Source organism: Falco peregrinus, chromosome 8 (genome assembly GCF_023634155.1).
Source record: "Falco peregrinus isolate bFalPer1 chromosome 8, bFalPer1.pri, whole genome shotgun sequence".
NCBI lineage: Eukaryota > Metazoa > Chordata > Aves > Falconiformes > Falconidae > Falco > Falco peregrinus.
In genome coordinates, this window is record NC_073728.1 from 44916438 (window position 1) to 44928016 (window position 11579).

Consider the following 11579-nt stretch of genomic DNA (forward strand, 5'->3'; position numbering starts at 1 on the left):
GACCACTGGGACAGGGAGCACGAAACTGAATGACTGAAGCCATTACGGACACCTAATAGCACTGTAGCTAATGGCACTGGAAGGGGCAAAGAACAAATTATTCAGTGGCTGGTCTGAGAGGCTAAACCAGAATTATTTCTGATAAAGCAATTAGTTATAGTCCAGAGTTTCATCTCTTTTGAGCTAGAAGTAAGAGGAAGATAGTGATCCACAAGTAGGGAGATGAAGACTGGTTGAACAGTTTAGGAAAAAAAATCAATTTCAGTAAACTATCAGAACAAGACTATTTGCAACAGAGAGCTACAATTGTATCCTTTATGACACAACTTTTCCCCCTGCTGACAAAACATGTTTCATTTGCAAAGAAACATTGCTTCAATTTTTGTTTTCATTCATTTCACTTCCAGATATATTGCTTACATTCTAGCAAAGCTGAATTTATGTGAGGCATCAGGAAGGGACAATTCACTGTATGGGGACTGGGAGGGAAGCTGAGCTAGGTCTGGAAAGGCTCTTACTGTCCCTCATGCATTAACACATCTGCTGCTCCCATCACTGACAGCATCAAGGGCACAGCCATAATCAGGCTTCCTTTCTCCATCCTTCCAGCCATTTATAGATGACCTCACCAGGGCTCACATTTTTCAAAAATCGCGATCTGGCATTCCTGAGGCTACTCCACACCATGAGCATGTGTCTGTAGCACAGAGGACGGGAACTGTGTTTCCAATGGGAGAGTTTATCGTTCCTCAGCCACAGGTTGGATTGGGACTGCGATGCAGTTAAGTAGTTCCCCAGCCTGCACCACCATTTAACTCAGTTTCCATTCCTAAACCACTGCTGACGTCTGTCTAAATCATCATTATCTCTACAACCATGCTGAGTGTTAGCTTTTGCTGAGTATGGCGTGGAAGATTTGAAGCTTTTGAAAGGATGTTGAGCTTAAAGAAGCTGCTGCTCCAAGTGGCTCTGGGTGTTTGTTGCATTTCACTGGCTGTTTTTTCCCAGTGCGCACACAAGCACACACCCCCCATGCACATGCACTCTCTTTCATGTGAGTTGCCTAAGTGAATACTTGCTGTCAGATCTTCCAAGCCACAGCACATTTTTAATCAGTCAGATAATTCAATCATTCATTTCAGACCTGCTCTGCACAGCTGTCATTTTCAAGCATCAAAGCTTCTCTGTCAAAAATCACACAGGCTGGGGATTCATTCAGGCATCACTGTTTCAAAATGCTGGGGGTGGGGGGGAGGGGGGGAGTGGAGGGGGTGCAGAGGAAAAGAACTAACAGAATAGTTTAAATGAACTGATTATAAAAACTTCCGAAGCTACCAAAGAACCATCCTCAGCAGAGAACACTGACATGGCACTGTTACGACCCAGGCTTCTGCACAATTTGTAAAATTTTTGCAAACATCACTCCTAAAGTGTAGAGTGAGGAGAAGCAGGGGGGTGTCAGATGAAGCTTCCTGCCTGAGATGCTCAAAGCCACTGAATGGGATTTGGATGTCTGGTTCTCATTAAAATTAATGGAAATTGGGTGCCCAGATCTACAGGCAGCTTTCAAAAGCTTCGTCTCCATTTATAATTAATGTTCCCAACAGAGTGACTAAATATTTATACAACAGGTCATGTTATATGCAAAATAGAAGAGGTGCCTATTAGTATATCAGGGACCAAGCGGATGAAAATCTGATGGTTCAGTCTGCATTGTCCGTTGTTTAAAGCTCTTCTACTTGCAAATCTCCAGCAGCTCCCACTAGGTGAGCAGCTGGAGTGATATCTCCAGCAGCGATGATGTTCTCAGGGTACAATACAGCAAATTAAAATGACAGTTTTAGAGCTTTCCTGAGTTTTTTTCCTCTCCCGCCCCACACCTCTGACTTCCTTCAGCAACCTCAGTTTCCAGTATGAAGAACACACAGTATCACTTTAGGAGGAGAGCAGTGAAGCTTAATTCATGAACACTCCTCTGCCTTGGTCAAAGATGTTTTAGATGGCAGATGCCAAGTAAAATACTGACACTAACCTACCTCCAGACATTAGCAAAGCCATGGCTGGATCTGTACAATTGCATTTGCTCTGTAGCAAAGAGTAACTCAGTGCGCAAAGCTGGTGGGTTGAACCCTGAGAGCGTCTGAGTCTATGATCTGTGGGTGAAAGTCTGGCACTCCTGCAGGGGAAGTCCAAAGCAACCAAGTCCTGTCCTGGTTTGTCTGTGCCTTGGGGGAATCCCTTCCTTGGCTGGGCCACACTAGTCCAGAGAGGGTGTTCACAGAAACTTGAGTCCTGTGTACCAGGTAGCCTTGGGTTCCCACCCAGAAGAGCTCCCAAGCTTGGCTTTACACAGCCAGTTGGGGTGGGCTTGACTGTAGTATTTACAGTGCTTTAATGGAGGAGATCCACCTCCTTTAACCTTTGAGAATTTGCCTTTTAATATATTTCTTCCATGTCTCATCGAAAGCCACCAGACAGAGAAGCTCTGCTGGCTCAGGGAATATGGAGTCCCCTGCAGTGTCCTCCCATGCTTTGGCATCTCAAGGTTTGTCAAGCCCAGATGAACATACTGAGGGGTACCTCAGAGCTCATGTGGGATTCCTCTGTAGGTCCCCAACTTCTAGGATGCAAACTATAGCTCCAGCTTCCTTGAAAGGACACAAAGCTCAGCTGAAAGATGAGCGGTCTGGTCTTGTGTCCATGGTCAAATCCCCTGTTATAAAGGTGTATCTTGTGCTCCTAGCCACTAGCTTCTTGTCAGCTTGCTCTTCTTCGCTCCTACAATAGAAATCACCAGTAGCTAATGTTGCCTTTCTATGTGACCTTGGATGCATTACACAGATCTTTCTTTCATTCTCCTGACCACCACAATATGGGCTGTGGTTAGTGTCAAGGCTGGCTTAACACAGGTGTAGAAAGCTGCATGCAGTCACTCAAAAGGTGAAACTGAATGTGAGCTACAGCCACATCACCTGAACCTCACAACCCTTCGGGCAGTGCAAAGGGGAAAGAAGGCATCGTTCCTCTCTAACACCAGGGCCAGTCTGCTTGGCATGGGACATTTGCTGCTCTGAGACTTTGATCCCAATTAAAACAATCGGCTTTGCAAGACAAAAATTCGAATTCAAGACTTAGAGCTGTTGTCCCCAGACAAGATGTCAGAAGAGCATCAAAGACACATCAAGAATAAAACAGCTTAATTTTCCTTGTGAATACCTGTCTGCTTATTTTTTAATTAAACAACAGCTGGGTGTAGACTTGTGAGACAGCAGAGGGATCCCAAGACAGAGGAGATTAGGCAACCTATGTAATGCAGGGATGTAAACCCTTCCTACCATTGCCAGTGTGGCAGCTGATGCTGGCAGAACACTCTCCATCACTGAACTCATCACTACAACAAGCTTCTGAAAAGGGTCTCTTAGCTTTCGAGCATTTAATCCCAGAATCAATTATGTACCCCAATTCACAGTCAACTCGCCACCTTGTAAAAGAGATAGCGGTCATGGGCAGGGATTTTAGGAGCAGGTTGGAGAAGCCTCTGCTGGCAGCAGCCTACATAAAACTGGTTCCATCTTCAGGTATGAGCGTGGACGAGGCCACCTCTCAAAATCTATCACTTGTTGATATACATGTCAGTGAAAGTCTGAAACTCTATGTCTTCTTACCACACAGACCCAGGAACAAGGTAAGCTTCCCCATGTGGGGATCCCTCAGGGCCTGGCCACGCAGGGAGGGCTGTGCACCCTTGCTGCCAAGGAGCCAAGCCTGCACGCTTCTGATGTCTGTGGTTACAAAGGAAAGACTGGGACTGAGGACCTGTACTGCTCAGCCCCAGTAATGCACCTTCTCAGACACTGAGCCACTGACCCAACCATCACCCTAAGCCACAGATGCGCCCCCCCCCCCCCCTTGCCACCGAGGACCGCCATGCTGGACACCATGCAGGGAATACAACTGTGCTCCCAAAGAGAGCGGTGCAGGTTGCTGCACTGTCAGACTGCCCTAGATTGGAGCAAATAAGCTCATTCCTAAAGGAAGACAATTGTTCTATTTTAAAACTAAGTGGTTCAAGGAGAAAAATGCAGGCAAGAGGGCCTGATGCTCTGAGCTTGGGGTGGGAAACAGGAGGTGTGCAGGGCAGAGCAACTAACTGCACAGCTGCTTTGCTGGATAGTTAAAGTGCTGGATGAAAAACAGGAGTCAGGCTGCTACTGTGTCTGCAGCCCAGCCAAATCGGTGCTGCTGGAGACAGCAGAGACCTTGGCAGGAGAAGGGGGTGCCCCTCCTCAGGGTACAAAGCTTCAAGGCTGGGCACCCTTAAAAACCAGAGGGGAAAAGCTGCTGGTGGATCAAAGAGGCTCTGTCACCTCTTGCCTGTCCTCCCTCCCCTCACAAGTTCAGGTTTTGTGGCCATAAAGTAGATCCCTAGAGCCCTTTGGGTCAGCCCATCAAGCCAGTGCCACTCCACAGGCTGGGCAGAGAGCTGGTGGTGTACAGCCCAGCCATGCAGAGAGGCAGCCCCCACCACAGGGATGGCTCGCAAGGAAGCTTCTCTGGGGAAAATAGCTGCTGCTTTGGCAAACTGTCTCCCAGAGCAAAGACCAACAAACTAGAGCAGACAACAACAGAGTCATTAATAAGGCCAAGCCTGGCATCTTCCCGGACCCCCCCCCACCACTGTGATCAGTGATTTCACCAAGCAAGCACAGAAGAGGCCTCTTCAGCAGAGTTTTGTCTTTGCTGCTTAAAATTCAATAGCTCCACTTCCCAAGTGGGCAGGAAAGAAACAGTTTTTGTACGTTAACAGCCTGCCCCCCTCGTCCCCATTTGTATGGAGGAAGCTCCCTGGTTTGAACTTGGCAGACGTGCCCCTGGCCTGCAGGGGAAGGACACCAGGAGGCTGGAAGGATGTGTCAGCAACTCCCTAGCCCTGCTGGACCACCGCAGCCCCAGCCCTGGCAGAAACGGGTCCATTTGAACATCCTTCAGCTGGAGGTCAGACAGATGCACTAGGTGCTCCAGCAGCCTGGGTCCCACCAGGGATGCCAGTGAACAGCTCCCCCCGAGGTGGGCACCCTTGCTGACTCTCCCTGTATCCTTTCTGCTCAGGCTCAGGGACAGAGCTGTACCACTGGCAGGGTCCGACGTGGCGCTGGCCTCATGCATCCACACCAAGAGATAACATGCACGCGGTGAGCGGAGCCATGGCTTACCTTCAGACAGCGTCACAAGATGATGACGTAAACCCCATTTTTGGGGGACCCTGTGACCTGCTAACAGTGGTGGAAGCACTCAGATGACCCCTCATACAGGAGCTGAATATTATTCATGTAAAATTTTGCTTTAAAACCAAGGCTGGCTGCCCTGTCTTGTCTGAGAGCTATTTGCTGCCATTTTAGGTCAGAGTTAAGGTTACTAAGAACATAAATGACACATTTTCTCTCACAGACAGCCAAGACTCCTCTTTTGCCCAATGAGCACCCAGAATGAGTGGGAGGATGCGATAAGTGCCCTGCAAAGCTTTTTTCACCTTAAAGTAGTTTTGCAGTTGGCAATCTACAGCTGTAACTTAGCACGTGTCTGGGAAAAGAGAAGTCCTCAGGCCTTGTTTGTGTAACCCGGCCTTGTGCCCACAGCTCTCAGCTGCCAACCTGCAATAATGCTGTTGGGTCAGCCAAGCTGTTAAGGCCCAGCTTCCCTCCCAGCAAGCCAGGGTCACTTCCCCGGGATGGTCACCTCCATCGGTTTGGGATGCTGCAGTCTGGCAGAGGCAGAGCCGGCTGTTCCCTCTGTGCTGGATCACTGATGAGCAGGGCACAGATGAGTAACTGTACCAAGAAGGGTCAGGGCTGAAGCACTGGGGCCAGAGGAGAGCACACCATTCACCCACATCACGTGTCCTGCAGAGCTGGCAGCAGCAAGAGCATCAGTGAACAGGCAGAGCAAAGGGGAGGGTTTGCCATCTGAGTGCTGGGCACCCTCCTAGCAGTATGGCTCCAAAGGGAGGAATGAAACATGGGAACAAGTGACCTGGTCTGGGCATAGACGTTGCACTCCGCGAGGGATGTGCCTTCTTTGCACAGATAGGAGGGATCTTCTGCTTTCAAATCCTTTCTGACTACCATCCCCTCCCTCCCCATGGTCTGCAGCCCCTCCATCCACCTCTCTCGCTGCAGTAATCATGTGAGCCTTATCTTAGCCACACATAATCTCAGTCCTTTGTCCCTCTGGACAGGGCTTGGAGAACTCCCCAAACTTAATGAAGCAGGTCCACCCCCTCATTAACTAACGGGGCCTGTCTTCTTTCATTAGGTTGTGCTGACTCTGCTCACACATCACACTTGCTGCTCTAGATGCAGGGACACTGGGGCATTTCCAGCTGGGACACAGACAAAAGGAAGAGATAGCAGAGCCTTGGTTACCACCAGAGCAATTCAGGACAAATAATTAGAGGCTTTCAAGGCTAATTGGATCTGTACTGTCGATCCAGGACAGGAGATGCCTTAACCCACACTGCCTGCCTGAGATTGCTAAGCGGGCCATAAATAAACTGCAGCACTGAACCAAAGCTCATCGGCCTTCAGCTTCCACCCTGCATGCTCCCTCCAAGCCCCACTATGGCACAGCCTACCTGGGGGGCAGTCCAGCTCCCTTGCCTTTTCCAGGACTGCAGCCTTGCAGCCACACCAGGACAGTTGGAGCCCACCTCAGGCAGCTCAAGGACCCTTCAGGCATGCAGAATTCAGCGTGACCCAGAAGCTACTGCTTTCAAAGTCAAAGGGTAAATGGACTAGTGGTTAGGAAGAGCCAGGGTGAGAGATCAGTATTAGCAGAGGCTGGCAAGCCAAAGAGAAGCTATTTTCAGAGGAAGGCTTGTGAGTTGGAAGGTGGTTCCCTGCAGTACCTAGGCTTCAACCTGCCTTTTGTTTTCAGTTACAAGAGAAGACTCCTGTCCTGTCCCCAACTGACTGTCAGCCCTGAAAAGTCCTTCTTCCCTTCCCTGGCTCAGATGTCTCTTCCAATCCTGGGAGTGCTGGCACTTCAAGACAAGATATGCCTAAAACAAGAACAACCACCTTTACGTGACTGCCAGCCAGCACAAGGACATCCAGACCCTTAAAGCAAGCTGGAAGCCTTCCCTCTGAGGACCTTCAGCATCTAATCATCTTTAAGGAGGCAGGCTCAAAACTGTGCACTGGGGCCCCAAGCCTTTGACCTGTCTGCAAGGCTGATTGCTGTGCAAGGGCCCAGAGGCTTCCTGCAGGAAATACAGCAAAGGAAAATGGCTTGTACTGCTTGGGACCGGGACCTGCAGGTCTTCTACCTCTGCCACAGGAAAGCCAGGCGCAGGATGCGCAGAAAGGCAAAGTCACAACAAAAGACAGTCCAACACTCTGGGCCAGGCAAAAATAGATTAACCTACTTGAAAGTAGGACGATGTCACTAAAGAGTAGGACATCTGGTCACCACAGCAGGAGGAGCAAATACAGAGGAGGCAGCTTGCCCATGCACATGCTAACCTGATAGGAGACAGCTAAAGTGCAGATATGTAGTATGTTCAGGCAAGCAGCTGGGATGAATGGTCCTCAAAGCAGAGCAGCTCTCTGTCTCTCTGAGATGACTGCTAGACTCACTGCTGACAGTCAGTCTACCTGCCTAACAGAAGAAATGTTCTGCCCCCAGGAGCCTGTGGGATGCATGTGCCCAAACCTAATGGCTGGTCCCCGTCTTCCTGATTTGCTAAACCCAGGGTTTTGCAAGAAACGATCACCAAGAGAGAAAACTTAAGAAGATTCCTGATGTGCCTGACCGCTGAAGTGCCAGAATGAGTTTAATGCTTGTAACCTGCTTCGAGGCTCCCTACTGCCGAGGCCATCTCCTCTGCTGGCCTCAGCCCACCTACCTCTGCTCGACTCCTTGCACCTCAGCACCTTTCCCCCAGCTCGCTTTTCAGCCCACTACAGAGAGCACTGTTCAAAGAGGACATGAGAAAAAAAAAGTTATTAAGGATCATCACTGAGCTTGTATTTAGCATCTTCAAAAGCTCCACAGACCACCAGCCAGTCAGCAGGCTGCAGCTGAGGCAGGCGTGATGAGTCCCCCAAAAAGAAACAAGAAAATAAATTCTGCAGATAGCATGTTCATCAAAGGAGCCTCACTGCTGTTTGTAGAGAGGAGTTAAGGCTACACCACTGCCTGCCTGCTCCAGGGCCGAGTTTCCTACCCAGCCTTGGCAGGACAGGCAGTTTTCTTGGCTTAGGACCCTGTGCTGGAACGGAAACACAGAGCACCAGATCTCAGGCCACCATTCAAAATCCTGTTCCTTGTTGTTGCTGCTCTCAAAGGAGGCAGTAGGAAACCATCCAGGTCCATTTGCAGAAAGCTGTGAGTCCCTCCAAAGAAAGGCTTCCCTGCCAGGTGTGGTTTGTTTTCTTAAACTCTGACTTGCAAAAAGCAGTCTGTGGGAGCCATGAGCTCAGGTGTGAACCTCAGCAGCCCCTAAACTGAGGTGTTTCTGGTCTAACCTAACATCTGAGTCCACCAGCTGAGAAAAGCCATCAAGATTGTTTTGCGGGTATCCCCATGTCAGCTTCCTTTTAACTTCGAAGTTATCAGCCACCCACAATGGTCTTTTAACTGCCTTGAATGGAATTCAGCTGCTCAGCCACTCCCTCCAGGCTAGGGAAATGTGCACACCAGTCTAGGACGAAGTTGAGAGGTGGAGAAAGATTTTTGTCTTTCCTAGGGCTGTTAACAGTGGCTGCTTGCTAGCACTTGTCATCAAGACATTTGGGACAGGAGCGATGACCCTTATGGATCAGGCAGGGCATCCAGGCAGCAGTAAAGCAGGAAGGTGGCCCACCTGCCCTGTGCTGGAGAGATACCATGGTCCTTCCCCAGGGACAGCAGCCCAGGATGGCAAGCAGCGCTGCTGGATGGGGAAAGCTCAGGAGTGACAGGAAACACTGGGACAGAGGAGACCACCAGCTCCAGCCCTGGGCTGCCCGGGTCCCTTTTGTGGTGCCAACAATGGTGATGATGCCTTTGACTTCACGACAGTGAAATTCAGTTTGCCAACAGCAGGGTGCAGGCTGAAGCTGCTCTGAGCTGCAGAAGCCAACCATAGGTGCACAAGCTGACTGCTCAAGGCCACCCCCTCACACACCACCTCTGCCAGCCTGGGCAACAGCCCCAGAACTGCCGCCTCCCTCATACTAAACCTAGAAACCATTACTCCCCTTTTCCTGCCATAAGGAAGGCAATTTTTGCCAGGCAGAAAGAACCAGAAGTACTCACTTTGGGACATTTTATTGTTTTTTACTCTGGAGTGTCTTTCATCCTACACAAAGTCATTGCTAACTGAGGAATCATATCAAATCCACAGGCAAATTCTGCTGTCCTCCTATGACCACTGCCCAGAGGTACTGACATGGAACTTGAGGCTGAAGCACCAGAAGACTGCTCCTCATAACAAGGCTTCCCATCCCACAGAGAAAGCAAGCATCCTATTCCTGCAACTTTGCCAAGAGGCTACTAACTTTGCTTGCCAAGAAAGACCTGAAACCTTCCCAGTGCAATTCTTGTCCACCAGACCAAGGTGACCCACAAGTCAGCTTGAATGAGGTTTTCCACATGACACCTTTTTAATTCTGCTTCTCAGTCTTCCCTCTAAGTTAGGGAATTACAGTGAGCCCAGTGCCTCTCGCCCATGTCTGAGCAAAGGAGCACTGCTTACAGCCTGGCAGGGATGCTGCCTCTGCCTTACATACCACTGAGTGGTGGTTGAAAGGATGTTTCTGCCACCCGGATGAGCCTGCTCCATTACACAGAAGAAAGCCAGAGAGGCACTGGACCAGGAAAGAGCTGGCCAGGAACCTGACAGCAGAAAAATCCTTGCAGCAAACCCTCTTCCAGGCCTCAAATCTTCCAAAACCCGTACAGCGAGTCCTTCCCTGAGCAGCCTGAGAAGCACTGCAGCCCTTTGAGATAGCATGACACCACTTGAGCACAAGCTTAATCCCCCAGTATTCCTTCCCGGAGACTCTCAGGAAAGGACAGCCACCTTCTAACTCGGTGAATGTCACTTCACTGGACACCACTTGTAAGAGGATGGTGCTCCCGGGGGTGGTCGCTCCAGCTTCTGCCACTGTCCGGCTTATGGAGAGGCATACGTGCAGCGCCTGCACAGCCCACCCTGCACCCTGCTGCTGATACAGGGGATGGCACAGCCCTCTGGAACAGGGATAACACAGCCACGGGGGCACCCATCCCTCCGGCACGGGGGCGGGGGGCTGAGCCCACCGCTCGCCCCCAGGAGCCCTGCCCACCCCCACTCCCGGAGATGTTCCCCGCGGTGTGTGCCTGCGTGTGGGGTGCGCGCACTCACCTCGCACCTCCGCGCCCTGCTCGCCTCCGTTTCCACGTCCCCGCCACGCCGGGCGCCGGCCCCCGGGACACGCGTGGGGCCATGGGCAAGCGGCTCCGCTCCGCTCGGTGCATCCCCTGGGGGACCCGGGACTGGGATCCCTCCCGGTTGCAGTGCGAGATCTGGACGCCAGGGGGCGCCAAAGAGTACATCCGCTGCTGTCGCGTCCTTTGGCTCCCCCTGGCGTTCGCAGCTGGCGCTGCTCCCAGCTCCGCGGGGCGGGGGCAGAGGGACGCAGAGCCAAGCGACAAAGGTGTGGGCAGGCCGTGGGCTTGCCTTCCTCTCCCCCTCCGGCCATCCCAGGACCTGTGCTCTGTTGTGGCAGTAGAATGCTATGTGGGGACCCCAAAAAGGACTGGCTGCTGGCTCTGTGGATGTTTTCTCGGTGGGCTGAGGGTATTGGGAATGAGGCACTGTTTTCCACCCCCACGCTGGCAGCATCAGGATGGCTGCTCCAAGCAGGCTGTTAATTGGGGTCTCCCATGCTAAGGGTGTGCCCACAGGGACCCCCCTCCGCCTGGGGCACAGCTGCAGCTCTGGTACCCCTGGCTGCCTCATCCCCACCACGGCACTCTTGGGGCAGGGGCAGCCTGAGCAGCTTCTCAGGGCCTTGTTAGTCATGCGGGAGCAGTGGTAGAAGGCAGGCAGGGAAGTGGGATTTGTGCATGTCCCTGGTGCAAGAAAGGCCCTGGAGAGCTCTGCAATTGGTGGGGTACCAGGCTGCAGTCCCCTACATTGATGCTCAACCTCCCACACCCCTCGCCTACCTCACAGGGCCAGGGGAGAGGAGGTGGCATGTGCAGGAGGATACAGCCCCTTCCTTCCAGGCAGCAGCTGCCCTCTGCCCTGCGCATGAAGCCCCCATGACTGGTGGACCAGACATGTGCTCAGCATCTACCTTCTGGGCTGGAGCGTTGCTAAGAGACAGGATCCCATGGGAGGCTGTGGTGCCAGCCACTGAGCCCGGCACATCAGCAGAAGGGGATGCAGCCACCAGGGAACCTCTGAATGAGGGAAGGCCGATGTGGGAGATTACGCAAAATGCAGCAAGGTACCATGAGAGACACCCCCACACCTCACAGAGAAACCTCTAATGTGGGGAGAAAGGAGGCAAAACCAGGAGGAAGAAAGAGTTCAGCATCAGCAGGATGAA

General features: G+C 51.6%; 1 protein-coding gene across 3 annotated transcripts in view; it reads right to left on the reverse strand.

Moving 5' to 3' along the window:
• The window catches only part of PSD2 (pleckstrin and Sec7 domain containing 2), a 78796-nt gene extending 68282 nt beyond the window's left edge, over positions 1 to 10514 (reverse strand). For 2 of the 3 annotated variants that reach the window (XM_055812717.1, XM_055812718.1), the window contains exon 1: positions 10388 to 10513. The gene's annotated coding sequence lies outside the window, so the exon portion shown is untranslated. Of the gene's footprint in view, positions 1 to 10387 lie in introns of all 3 variants that reach the window. The other variant, XM_055812719.1, reaches the window with a different exon arrangement.
• Positions 10515 to 11579: the final 1065 nt, after the last annotated feature.